General features: G+C 37.2%; 1 protein-coding gene across 4 annotated transcripts in view; it reads right to left on the bottom strand.

The window, feature by feature from the left end:
- KCNAB1 (potassium voltage-gated channel subfamily A regulatory beta subunit 1) overlaps nucleotides 1-15,142 on the bottom strand; it is a 181,071-nt gene that overhangs the window by 16,126 nt on the left and 149,803 nt on the right. The gene's annotated exons all lie outside the window — the stretch shown is intronic.

The following is a 15,142-nucleotide window of genomic DNA, read 5'->3' as shown; positions in this document are numbered from 1 at the left end:
GCATTTTGATTGGGTTATATAGTCAGGTTGAAGAAAGACAAAAAAGTCCATTAAGTTCAACCACTAGGTTAATAAACACACCCAGATATAAAACCATATGAACATACCTGATTTAGAGGAAGGCAAAAACCCTTATAAACCCAATTTGATCTTACAGGGGGAAAAAAATTCCTTCCTGATTCCATGAGGAAATCGGATGTTCCCTGGATCAACAGTCACTTTTATTTTTACTTTAAACCCTTTCTACCCAGTTATATTCTGTGCTTCTAGAAAACCATCCAGCTTTTTCTTAAAGCGATCTATAGTAATGGCTGAAACTACTTCCTGAGGGAGCCGATTCCACATTTTCACAGACCTTACTTACAGTGAAGAAACCCTTCCTTATCCAGAGAATAAACTTCTTTTCCTCCAGACGCAAAGCGTGCCCTCCTGTTCTTTGTAATGATCTCAAAGTGAATAATCGGGAAGAGATTTCCCTATATGGACCATTTATATATTTATACAGGGTGATCATATTCCCCCTTAAACTTCTCTTCTCAAGGGAGAATAGATTCAGTTCAGCTAATCTCTCCTCATGGATGAGCTCCTTCATTCCTTTTATTAATTTAGTTGCCCTTCTCTGCACTCTCTGCAATTCCACAATGTCCTTTTTGTGAACTGGTGCCCAAAACTGGACTGCATATTCCAGATGTGGTCTGACCAATGCTTTGTACAGGATTATGTCTCCATCTCTGCAGACTATTCCTCTTTTATTACAACAAAGTACTTTGCTAGCTTTAGATATTGCAGCTTGGCATTGCATGCTGTTATTAAGTCTATGATCTACAAGAACCCCCAGATCCTTTTCCATTTCTGACTCCCCCAAATGTATTGCCCCCTAGACAGTATGAAGCATGCACGTTATGTGAATCCGACATTGTGAATTTAACAAGAGAAACAGGTGCATGTGTTTTAAATGACACTGATTGATTCACTAGTGAATGTTTAATGAAATGTGAAATGAAAATTTACATTAACTGCCTAATAAAAATATATCTACTCATGTAGATGATTATGTTATCAGGACCCCTGCACGTTAGATGAATATCACCTGAGAAGAATGGTCGTGCTTATCTCAGGCTAGAATCTGACGTGTACAGAAATGCCATGAACGATCGATTAGGAATGACTGCTATACAAGTCAATATAGAAGAAAACAGTGGGGTGCTGCTCACTCATCCTCCTCTCTCCATAGAACAGATCTGATCCTGTGTTGTACCATTTATTTGTTATTCCCCATCACTGGAAATGATCGTGAAAATTCTACGTGTATGAAAACTTACAGTCTGTCATACAATAAAAATCTGTCTCCTAAATCCTTATTGTCTATTCCAATATTATACCCTTCTTTGACCCAAAGAATTGTCAACTGTGTCATTGTCCTATTGTTGTAACACAATCCCTTCTTTTTCACACGACAGTTAGTACTAGTTGCAGTTATAAAAAATTTGTTAGGTTATATCCTGTTCAGAGGTCGTTTAAAGTCTGGTTTGTGTACCTAGCAATTAGGTTATGTGCTACTTCCACAGCAGAAATGACATGGTATCACATTAAAAATCAATAAATTTAACCCTTTCAGGTTTTTTTTTCCAAATAGAATATGTTCCTAGAAGTAATAATGCTGCGGCAAATCTTATGGGTGGGCAGAGAGGGAATTTTAACCTAATTCCATTTGAAGGGTCTGCTTTGACATGTTTTGGGCTTGTGCCGATAGCATTGGTTTGGCATCAGTTTGAGATGCTTCTGAGATCATTCAGAATTTATGTACAGATGCATTTACCTTCTGCTGACGTGCCTTAGAGTTGCTTCAAGTGAGTTTTGCATCTTCAATGACTTGTCTACGAAGCTAACTCAGGCCCTAAAACATATTTTATTGTTTGTAAGTTTGAAGTAGAACTAAACTTCCTGGACGTGATCTTTGGTCATCCTGATTGGCCACAGTTAAAGAATGGACCATTTCTACATCAGAGTTATTAGAACAGGAATTTTCTACTTTATAAGTAAAAGCTTACCGCAAATATAAAAGCACATGAGTTCAATATTTCAGCATATGCATAGGACATGATTATCTTCCCTCTACACTGCCCAGGGTATTAAACCCACGCTTGTCAGTCATACTGTCACTGGTTATCTAGAAATGGATGTAGCACAAAGACATTTATTTTATGTTAAACCGCTGGATGTGCAGTAACCATTCCTGTGATTTTGTAATTACTGACATCAAAGGGGAAAAAGTAAGCACTAGTGCTAAAGAAGATAAAACTGACTGTGCAAATCCTTACACCAGCCCCGTTAACTTATGGTTTGTATTCATACTTAGAACAAGCAGATCCTGGAACCTATCTCAAAGACAGATTGTTTTTCTCTTAGTAAATAGAAGTGTTTATTTCCATGCCTCTTCTTTTAGTAACTTTCTGTTTGCAGAGGACAATGAACAGATCTCTTCCACTAAGCTTTTCATAATAAGTATGTAAGAAGTAATATAAATCATTAACCTGCTCCATAGTATTAGAATTCGTTTAATAGGAGAGTTTACACTCTATGTAAAATTCTTCTGTAAATTCTTCTGTAAAATGAACTTTTCAAAGATGGATAGACCATACATAAGACCAGAATATAATTGGCCATCTTAGCGTATAGCCATGACCTTATTTACATCTCAGCCTTAGAAAATACGCCCCTCCATAAACAGATCAAAGTCAGGCATAGCAAACAGTGGTCCCCTGTGCAGAAAGGACTTGGGGCCACTCCATGAAACTAATGTAGGGTCCCTGTAGGGATTGCACTTTGCTAAGGAGAGTATTGGGCCCTTGTACAGTGGCACACTTTGCACCTCCCAGACCACCCCTGCCCAATACCAAGGCCCCTGTTGTACTGTCTTGATCAGTTTCTCCTTCAGTCAATAATAAATAGTATTAAAAAAATCATATGGATGTCATAAAATATTTAGTGGTACTGCAGGCCAGAACTGTTTAAGCAGCTGTTTCAGCTAACAAATCTATATACCCCTTTGGACCAGGACAGTTGTTAGGGATGTTTAATCACTTGTATATGTTGTTATATAATTACTTTTATATAAAGCTTGGCTTTTTCAATCATACAAGTGTTAATGGGCCCTTTATATAAATAATAAAAAAGGTAGAAAAAAACTAGAAACAGAAAAGAGGAAGAAGTCAGGAAGTTATTTAGGGTTGCTTAATATTATTATTATTTATAATAAAAAAGAGTTTTTTTTATAGCGCCAACATATTACCCAGTGCTGTACATTAAACTTTTTTATTTCCTTGGTAGGTTGCCCTAAGTAATTTTAAATATATTTTAAATGTAACACATTTGATCTGCAGAAGTTTTTTTTAAACATTGATAACAATATTATTGTTACATTCCATTTTAAGCAAACTCTGAAAACAATTCCCTCCTTAATTGTGAACATAAAGCATACTTTATTTATTTAATTTTCATAAGGATTGAGGTGCTAGAAAAAGTAAATAACATTTTAATTAAGTTGCAATTGTAAATCTTTACTTTGGTAAGAAGACAGCAAAGATGTACAATCTAAGATTTGATTATGTTTATACAGAGGGGCTAACGCTGTACTTCATCATGTGTTTCAGATTAATTGTTAGTTACAGATTGTTTGTACTAGGAAAAAATTGTTGTAGTACAAATAATTTATTATAACAAACACAGCATCACAAATGATAATATCTGCATAACAGATAAAAAGGGTCCTTAAGTGACCCGTTAAAAATCAGACTTGTTATCAACGAGCGCTAGAGTATTACCCACTGTTTTTATTTCCTGATCACTGTGGACCTCCCGCAGATATTTGACAACATAACAAAGGATCTGTCATGGGTTCAGGTTGCACAGTGGAGTAGGTATGATGTCCTTGTGGGAGCCAGTTTATGCACCTGTCAGTCATACATTGCTAGTAGCTGCGAGCCGAGAAGCGTACAGTGTAATAAATCCTGTGATTGAGACCTAGCCAATTGATTGTTCTGGTCATTCCTGTTATCATGTCTGTTCATATTATCACATTACAGCTAGCCGTGAATGCTCATACTAGGAAATCCTCAGCCAACCATAACTGTATTCACAGTTCAGTACTTCTACAACACATGCTGAAAAAAATCCACATGACACAGAGATGAGGAAAGGTCTTATGTTTATAGCTGATTGATGCATGGTTACAATGATCAACATTAGTAGTGTTATGTTCCATTTACCTGCCAATGCAACCAGGATAAAAGAATCTGTAGTAGTAGCAACAGTTATATAAACATACTGTATCTACACCACTCCAGAAACACTAAATTCTTAAATCACATCTCGATGATCAAGTTGAAAATCTTTATTGATACACGATGTGTAATTCTTTGAGAACAAAATGACCTAAGAATGGTTAATAGAAACCAAAATCCATAATCCACTAAGGGCTGGATACAAAGTCACACTGAAAATCAAAGTAGAAAACAGAAATTACAGAGTGATCAAAATTGCATGAATTTCATCACAATAACTCATAATGAGGCCCAGTATTATGTATGATCTCAACATGCCTGTATGCACTCCTGACATCTAGGTATGCTTCTGATGAAACAGATGGTACCCTGGGGCAGTGGTCGCCAACCGGTGGTCCGCTAGAAAAATTTGGGTGGTCTGCAGCTCTGGCCGGTGTGCCTCCCAGCAGGGTCAGGAGAATAACCCCGCTCGGGGGCACACTGGCCAGAGCTGTGGAACAAGTATCCCTGTAAGGACACAACCTGCCCACTCTCCCATAGCAGGCTCAAAACTGCAATGGGAGAGTGGGTGGGTTCTGGCATCATGATGTCACTTTGGGAGATGCCACTGGGTTGGCGACCACTGTCCTGGGGTATCTCCTCCCAGGTCCTGGTCAGCCTGTGCTGTTACTTGGTTGGAGTCAGATGCATAGATACATAATGACCTAGATGGTCTCTACTTGATTCAGGTCTAGAGAATTTGCCAGTAGTTTGCATCAATACCTTCATCATTTTGAAACTTCCTCCTGAAAGTTCCAACTGTACCAACCAGCGTTACAGGTTAAGGTCTGACAATGGGTCTGATGATTTCATCCTGGTACCTACCAGGAGTCAGTGTACTATTAGCTAGCACAAGGAAGTCTATGCAGGCCTCTAAGGATATTCCCCCCCACGCCCAATCTCAAACTTGTCATCCTGGATGTTGCAGGCAGCATAATGCTCACCATAGCAAAAATAAGTAATCCCATTCCTTGCTCTAGCCCATGCTCTACCACTATTGAACCTCTGTTGTGATTGGCAGCCTTAGTATTACTATGATGCAAAAAGAGAGGGAAAGAGCTAGTCAGAGAGGTCACATTATAATAACTATTTACATTTCTTTCTTTGACCAAGTTGCACACTTTCAAACCTTAATCAAAATAACTGATTTCCTAACACATAAATCTCGTAAACTTTTGAATTCTTAACTTTACCAATACTGTTTTATATTTGTAGAACATTGTGGGCCCCTCAGACGTCCAGAACACTACTGGCAGCTTTTTCTCCTTGTGGCCAGGTAAATTTGTCAAATAGATACATTGATAGATAGCACAGCATATGCAGAGCTCTCCATTAGCTGTAAGCCAGGTGCATATTATGTAAACTATATTAAAGAGTTACGCAAGCGACATATTATAAAAAGATTAAAGCTCTGACTGAAGAACCTAGGGCTATTTTGTACATATTAGAAAATTCCACAAAAGAGGACTTAACTGAAAAGAAGCTTTTCGTGATTATGAATACAATGAGCTTTTGTCAAGTCTTTTAGCAAACACAGCACTCTACAATCACTTACTGTGAATATACTGTACATCTCTGGAATACATCTTTTGCTAATAACAGTGCAGAGTGAATAATTAAACCCAATTTTTAGCATACGTATGGCCATGTGATTGATGTCATCCAGCAATGGGCATATCAGGCTTTTTGTTTTGTTAAAAAAAGAGCCTTCCTCCCCCCAATAGGTATTTGGTTTTGCAGATAACTGTTGTATATGTTGCATCCTGCAGATATTGACAAGCTGTCAATCAGCCCGATCCAGAGTCTAAATTTACACTCATACACACGTTAGAAAACTGTTGCTTAACATTGGTCCCCCCAATGTCATTAATCAGTCCACCCTAGCAGGCTGCACAAGCACTGTTCTTTCCTATGGAGGAAATCACAGCAAGGTGTCACTAACTTGTCTCTCTCCCTCCTCTCTTTATATTACAGCACATGGCTGTGTGTACAGTGTTGATTCATTCATCGGTCAATAAAATTGTTTCCAGTGACAATAACTTGAGGACTGTATGGGCTTAAAGCTTTTTATTTTACTTTAGAATTGAAAACACTTTCAAAATGCAGTAGCCGCATTCTCACATCTGCAGGCAAATATACGGTTAAACGTTTAGTTTTATCCATTTGATGATGCACAAAATACCTGTTGATTCTGTTAGATCTGCAGTGCTTTCCTGTGGAATCAACAGTGCTATCTGTGCTGTGCTAAGTGTTTTAGGTCAACAGAAAACCTTCTCCTATGTTATAAAGTCTAGGAGGGGGGTTTTGTAGTCCTATCATGCTTTCTATCTTATACTGACACTGACCTAAACTAATCAACCCTTACCTCCATAGTTCAGTACTTACCCAGATCCAGGCACCAGATCTGATGATTGCTGACATCCTGCTTTACTCTGCTGCCTGAGTCTGCAAACTACAATCTAATTTTCTTCCATGGTATTCATCCATTCTTGTCTGCCATGTTGGGAAACAGTCCATAGAAGTGAATGAAGATGTACAAGCACGGACAGTAAAGCAGTGATGGATCTCAGTAAGTACTGAATTGTGGAGTGGGCAGGATTAGGTTAGTTTTGTGGAGGGGGGATAGGGTTACTTTGTTAAAAGTATACCTAACCACAAACACAACCAATCCCATGCCAGAATTTACAACATACATAATATACTGACACAATTAGAGATGTCCACAGATGCAATCAGTATGGTACTGACACATGAATCACTCCTAATGATCGCAGAAACATCACCCCAGAAACATGACTGCAGACACAATTAGTATTGTGTTGTGGTCACCTAGCAGTGAATAAGAATTCTGTTCCTTGTAGACAGGTAAGACAGAGTTTCTCTTCTGATAACTGATAATTATATTGTACACTGCAATTTTGCATCTTATTTGATATAGGCCACTTGGTGTCTGCTGTAGTCTTTCATTAAAATAGGAGCCATATGAACAAAACTGCATTAAAACTGTACTATATTATTATTATTATTATCATTATTATTAATAATAAACAGGATTTATATACCGCCAACATATTATGCAATGCTGTACATTAAATAGTGGTTGCTAATAGGTTCTTTTGTAAATGCAGCATGAAGTCAAAGTTTAAACCTGAGAGTACTTGACAGGATAATTTTATTTATTTGTTCCTAAAGAGACAGAAAAGGAAAGTCCCCATTTAGCATCCTCTGGCAACATGGTCCTGCAGCATTTCAGAATACTAATGCAATCATCCGTCATCCTTTCAGCCAAAAGATTAATGTGTAAGCATTTGGGGAGGATGACACAAGTTATCAGTTTCAATTTGTCCCCTTCAGCGCACATGCACAAAAAAGGCTTGGAATGCTGCTCATCTCCTGGCGTTTTCTCGCTTTGTGAGTTCTGTCTGACAGCTGAGTGCCTGGGTTGTTATGGATTATGTGAAATAAAGCAAATCCAGTAACCAAGCACCAACCTAGATGATACTGCATATAGAAGATGCTGAAACTGCTTAAACAGGAGCGGTGCTCCTCTTTGTGTTAATTTATATCTCCATCAAATACAGATCATTATTAGTCTTTAGATCAGAGGCAGGAACAAGCAAGATAATAGCATGTTATTGCAAAACATACTGATAAAGTAATTGTTTAAGAATTGGCTCTCTCCAGAGTGCATTGCTTTATAGTAACTGATCTATATTGTAGACCTTAAAGTAATGATTTGAATTTACAAAACAATATATACTGCAGAACTGGCCTTGTACCAATGCTGCACTGCAGACTCTAAGTGGATTGATTATTGTTCTAATGACTAATTCATTTTCTTTTATATAGTGTTTTATATGATATGCACTGTTCCGATACTTCTTCTAACAGATATATTTTATAGGAAACTTATAAACTGAGAACACTCTAATCTCACAAAGATCAGCTGAGCAGGGATTATTTTATCTGTTCCCTTTTTTATCTGTTGTTCATTCATAAGTAGTGTTCACATATATCAAACACTATTTAAAGACACAAAAGATAAATATTGAATATCATAAACGAAAAGAAAAGGCAAATTTGATATTTAAGGTTAGAAGAGTAAAATAACAAATTCTGCAAATAAGTACCAAATATACTTGTAAATAAACCAATCCAGTTATAAACCAAAGTGCCTAGTTTTATCTACAAAAAAAAAGAGGCCATCACTGCTAGCATTCAAAACCGTTATTAACAGAAATTCCAATAAAATAACCAGGAATAAATACGTCCATGATGTATTTTTTGACAACAGTTAAAGGGAAAACAAATGTAAATCACAAGGGCAGTTTAACACAGTCTGTTTAACGCTTTTTCCTTCCTTTTTTTTTTTTTTTTAAAAAAAGTGTAGTAGTTTGTACTTTTGAGTTTGTCATGATGGATAACTTGCTGTTAAATGATCTTTGGAGCAATATTGTTGGTCACCAGTAGATGGTGCTGTATCCACATGTAAAATGTTACAACCTTGGTCTCAGACAGCAAAAGTTTGTAATATACTTTACATGAGGACACAGCACTATCTAGTGGTGTGACCCAAATTTAACTGTGATTATTTTTCTAATGGCATTTTCAGGACAAAAAATCTATAGTTTATACTAAAAAAGATCCATATTCCCTGTTTTGTTATATTACACATAGTCTTTTTAAATAATGTATTTAGTAAGAAATGTAGTCTACAATTATCTACAAAATGTATATGTAGGTCTAAGCAGCAAACTAAATTTAAATATTGACTATAAATACAATTATTAAAAAGCATCAAGAAAAAACACTGAACATTAGTCCGTAAAGAGATGGATAGATAGATTTGCAGCCAGATTTATAGATAGCCCTTCCCTCCCTAGCTTTAGGTTCGAATCTCAGCCTTCCTAGGTTCGAATCTCAGCCAGGACACTATCTGCATGGAGTTTGCAGGTTCTCCCCGTGTCTGCGTGAGTTTCCTCCAGGTACTCCGGTTTCATCCCACATCCAAAAAACATGCAGTGAGGTTAACTGGCTTCCCTCTAAAATTGGCCTTAGACTGTATAAATGAAATATGACCACAATAGGGACCTTAGATTGTGAGCCCCTTTGAGGGGCGGTTAGTGACAAATCTTTGGACTTTGTACAGCGCTGCATAATATGATGGCACTATATAACTACTGTGTAATAATAAAAATATTAGTCTATATTATGGACAAATGATATGGCATATTTAAAATATATACAAATCTTATGTACACACTTGAATAGGTATAAATGTTCTGCATAGTTTTATATTGGCATTATTTGTTAGTGTAAACAACAGTGCAAAGTCCAAAGTTTAAATCAGAAATCAGATTAAACTAAGTAAGACCAGTACAATGTGGATTCAAGGGGCTGCTATGGGTGCTGTAAATTGCATTGTTTTACCTAATAAGTTTAGAAAGACCCTCCAACGACAAACTTCTCACCTTGCATTGGTGTGTTTTTGCCCCTTGCATTGAGTGGGTGAGGTTTTGGAGGGCTTTTGTTGCTATCATGAGAGGTTTGGGTATTATTGCATTAGTTTTTTTAGAAAAGTTATTGCATTCCACTTGTGGAAAAAATGGAACCTGTTAAGCAACCCACATATAAAAACACTTAAAATAGAGAAGAGTGACATTCCAAATCAAAACAATATCATAAGGGGGTTAGAAAATAAATCACTGAAATTATTGTTCACAATGGATTGAAGAGCAGCCAGCATGGATCTGCACATTAGCTGCTGAGTGTCATTCACATAAGCCAATCTGGCATCTGAACGGATATTAAATAATATTAAATTGATACCCAAATCTTTCTTCTTTTGCTTGACATCATAAAATTTGATTTCAACAAAAGATATCTTTTTATGGTCTATAAAGTTTGTTTGTTACAAAGCAGATGCCACCTGTGATATAGAAATATTACCTCATTTATACAAGTATATGTTGTTCTCTATACTCGCAGTACTAACAAACACCCTCTATTTGTTCTGGTGACCACCATCACTGTTTATAACTTTGCAGTTGTCACCAGAACAACCAGCAAAGAGACATCCTCTGTGAACACCTCTTCTATCAGTTGGTATCAGTGCCTTCCAAAAGAGATAATGTCCATTCCCAACTATATCCAAAACGGGAAAAGGTCAAAATTCTGTGCAATTTTTTTTAATTTGCTGAACTTATTTGATGTTATGATTTATCATTACATGCTATATTATTTACCTGCAAATATTTTTAATTGTATGAGATGTTACAACTGTAAGGCAACTTCAAATATTGCTTACCGCTTTTTTTTAAGGAAAAATCTGTTTAAGAAAAAAACAGAATAAGGAGTGGTATATTCTGTGCTGTCTTAGCACTATTAGTATGCAGTAAGTGGGATTTTAGCTTTATGAATCAGGCTGAAATGGGCTATTTCTGTAATACCGAAACTGCTTTAACAAGCAGTGCAGAAAAACTTACTCATATTCATAGCTCTAATCACTAAATTGCAATCCAGTTATGTCATTTTTAGAATAAATTAACCTAGCCGCCGACTTCAGGAGATTCCAGTCTGAGTAGGTGAATTTGCCTAAAATAATTGAAAAGAAGATTATTGATGAGAGTTTCCTGAATTTCATTCTCAAAGATAAATAATTCTGCTTAAAAATAAATTTTCCTATGAGTAAAGGCAGTCCGAGCCCACAGCAAAAAAAAAACTCTCATGTTTGGGTGCTAATGGGAACCTGTCATGTAAGGGTTAAGGCAGGAAGAGAAGGGTGTGGGTTATGGTGGGGGTGATCATTAGGGGTTGAGAGTGAAGTTAAAAGGAATAGGCAGAAGGAGGGGGGCATCAGTAGTTGGCTAGCTAGAGTGAGCTCACCGCCCGCCAGTCCTGAACTTGGGGGTGGTTTGTCTGTTGTAAGTTTTGGTTGGCTTGGGGTTTGGGGAAGGCAGGGTCTGGTTGATGATGGAATATTGATTAAAGGACACATCAGTGGGATGGTGTCCATGGTAAAGGCAGGTTTTGTGGCAACTGTCAGACAGTGAGGAGCTTGGGGTAGGATTGATATTTCGAACCTGCGGCAAGGGGGTATAAATTGGATATTTATATTTGTAATGTTTTATATAAAATGTTGTTTAACCTCCCTGGCGCTCTGAATAATGAGTATTTTTATATCCTCAAGCGATACATTAAAAATACTCATTATTTTAAATTTTCTGCCTAGTCCCGCCTACCAGCCCCACTGTCTCGCCCTGCAGCCAAAAGCTTGCAAGCAGATGTCTGGCCAGCATCTGCGTTCCCTGCCTTTGTGTCCCCAACATTCAGGCGCCAGGGACGCAGATGCTGGGCATCACTGGAGGACGCCGCTGGAACGTGGGAACCAGGTAGGACTTTAAAAATCCCTGGCAATTCCACCCCGAGTGTGGCTCGGGGTTGGCGCTTTTGGCACTGAAAATTAACTCACTACTCGGGACACACTCGGGCATACCTCCAGGGAGGTTATTAAACAGCTGACACCAGCCAATTTCATCCAAAATGGTTGTTTGTATTATTTGATGTTAGTTGGCTGGGGTGGATATGGGAGGGACTGGTGACATAAGAGCTAGCCAGGTTACCACACTGCAGTCAGAAAATTGGGGAAGGGTAACATTGTATATTTACAAAACAAACATTGATTGATTGATATTTACCAATGCTATCTCCACAAAGCCTAAAGCAGGACTGAACTTGTTGGTGGTTGGTTAACCTATGCCAAATTAAGCAAATTTGCAGATTATGGCACATTCTTATCCTGTGCAGTTACCCAAAGTGATGACAGGACTAGGACCTGTCATTGCTGCATGTGTGGAAGACGCCATCTTCATCACTTTGTACTTTCGTGAAGATGGCGATCCTCTTGTCATTGGATCAGGTAACTCCTAGCAGGAGTTAAATTATCGCCAGTGGCTGGCTCCAAACTTCATGGCACATGCATTGTACAGTTTAGAGCTTAAACAAAAATCCACCAGGAGCCAGGTAGTTTTTTGACAAAAAAGACATTGTTGTTTTTTTTTATTTTTTCAGTTTAAGTAAGCTTTAAACTATTCTCATCAGAGAATGTATGCATGGTATTTTAAAATCTTTTTAATTCAGTCTCTTTGCGTTGTTTGTAATTACTAGTTTTATACATTCCATTAGTAAAGTCAAGCTTTAGCTAGGTAAACACATCAGATAATCAGAAGGCCACTATATCTGAAGGACGTTACTATAGGTCATCACAAATCCTCTTTTTAACATACTTCCACTTATATCCACACATTTAACTAAGCTTACTAGGGAGGAAAGGTCAGATGGATCTCAGAATCATCTCAAAGTGATCTCAAGTGAACCTTACTACATGTTATATTTTGCCCATTCACACAAGCCTCAGTTGCATTCTGTTTTATAAGTCTTTTCTTTTCACGCTATGTACCATGGCTATTTCTGTTTATAATAAAATGTTGGCTTATCTCCAGTTACATGATACTAGTCTATGGATGGAATGTTTAAACATATTTAAAGCAATACAGCTGCCATTTCCTAGGATTTTCACACTCAGCAGAGGTTACATGAATTATGAGTTTACGACCACAAGATCTCAGATTTAGCATACACAATGGATGGAGTATTCTGGTCTATGAGTCACCTTTATCAACTAAATTACTTGAAGCCATGTTGTGCTATAATACTAACAGTTCTCTAAAAGGGATTTGATACAAAGGAGTTGAACTCTGTCCTCACAATTGGAAGCTTTTAGTGCCATTTTAATTTTCATGACTGCCATATAGCTAAAAATTGAGGAAGTTTGAGCTGTTTTTATTTTGGGAAGTTCTCTAGCCTAGTTTTCTAAATAGCTAGGTCTTGAAACTAGTTATCAAGAATTAGGTCTACAAAGAGGTAAAGGACTTTTTAAATTGTAATTACAGCTAATATGTAATTTCACATAAATATGTCAAAGTAAATCCCAGGAAAACAGCTTTCCAACACCATTAAAATTTTTGTTAGTTCAAAATCTTGTCAGTGGACAGTAGAGAGATGGAGGAGCTGGTATATGGTGGATTTAAACAGATGTTTGATAATTCATGCACATTTAGATATGTTGCCTAATGCACCAAAAAGTTATCACTATATTCTCTACAAAGGATGGTGGCATGTAACGGCGTCATTAATGCGGCATGCACTGCACAATATCACAGCTGTGTAACCATTGAAGTGGGTATTGATATGAACCACTAACACACGGGGGATACATTAATAATCAATACTATAATAAAAGTGTCACCAGCACAACTTAATCAAAAAAGCAGAGAATTTATTCTCACAGTGTTAAAACTGGACAATTTGAGGTCATACATGACCTCTTCCTTAGGCAGCAGACCACTGCTGGCTGAGAAAAGATTTTGTATGGTTTGAGTGATTATATTTGCACTGTGTCAATAAATGCTTTGCTGCTTATAGGAAGGTGTGCTGGCATTTGACCTGCTTTTCCTGAAATCATATGCATTTCAATAGGACATGCTGGGTCCAAAGTGCCACAGCGCAATGCAAAGCAAGTTCAAAGAAGCCTCTGAACATTATAGCGTACTGCTCCATTAAACTCAAAATAAATAAATAAATAAAAATGGAATTTAGCTGGCCTGCATTTGATGTGTGTTCCAAACTTGTTTCAAACACAGTAAAATAATGATCAACATGACCCTTATTACTACATTCTGCTGAGCTGACAGAGGCTTTTGATAGTAATGGCTAAGAGATGTGTACTGCTATACTTGTGTCCTAGAAGTGTATGCTAAATTATGGCAATTTGTGTCAAACAATGCAAGGAAAATTAACCTGATTTACTAAAGCTGGAGATGATAGACTATCATGGGAGAACCTGGGTGATCCAGCAAGCCTGGAATGGATCTCATCCCGTATTGGAAACATCTGCAGACTAATATCCTTTTCAGATTTGCTAGATCACCCAGGTTCTCCCAAGACAGTCTATCAGGCCCACTGTGTAGGACAAGAATGGCTGCTGACATGTACACTAAAGCTTGAGTTCTGGTATTCATACATATGGCACAATTAACAATTAGGATCACAACTGAAGCAACAAGATCTATAGTTTTAAGAACATATCTAATAGAGCATAAAAGGATATAAAAATAACAGTCACATGGCTAACAAAGATCTGTCCATGTTGTCCAGGTTTTTTAGGCTTGCAATCACTTTGTTTTATCCCTGCTCATACTTATATTATGATTAAGTCCGAATTAAAAATGTAAATTTTAAAGTAACAGTCTATTTCTCACAGAAAAAGGACATAATATATAATATAAAGTTACACAAGCTGTTTTGTCTTTTGCTTGTTTTACATTTCAACCACAGTGGAGAAATTCTGCTGAGTTTGTAATTGAGCAAAATGTTTGAAGAAAAAGAAAGACTTCACACTGCATTTTGTTCCCGTAGTCCCGTATTAAAGCCGTAGTTTAGGTCGCGTGGCTTTTTCAAGATTTTACATGTGTAATATGTGCCAAATATGACACAGCAGATGGTAAAGCAGATGCAAAAATCTGAATTACAAGAAAAGCTAAAAACCCTTCCAGCACATAATAACTGTATTAGGAAAGTGTTTAAAGCATTCTCATGTACCCACACTTCAGCTTTCCTTTGTCACCTCCATCCCAAGGTTTTTCCTTGCCCAAACATTGCATTGGTATGTTTTTTTTTAATTTTACAATTCAATTGTTTATTGTTTATTGCCATATAGGATGGTTTCCCTCCAGACACTCCATAACTCTAAAGCAGGTTTT

The sequence above is a fragment of the Pyxicephalus adspersus genome, chromosome 4 (assembly GCF_032062135.1).
Source record: "Pyxicephalus adspersus chromosome 4, UCB_Pads_2.0, whole genome shotgun sequence".
NCBI classification, from domain to species: Eukaryota; Metazoa; Chordata; class Amphibia; order Anura; family Pyxicephalidae; genus Pyxicephalus; species Pyxicephalus adspersus.
This window is presented reverse-complemented; position numbering and strand designations above follow the sequence as displayed.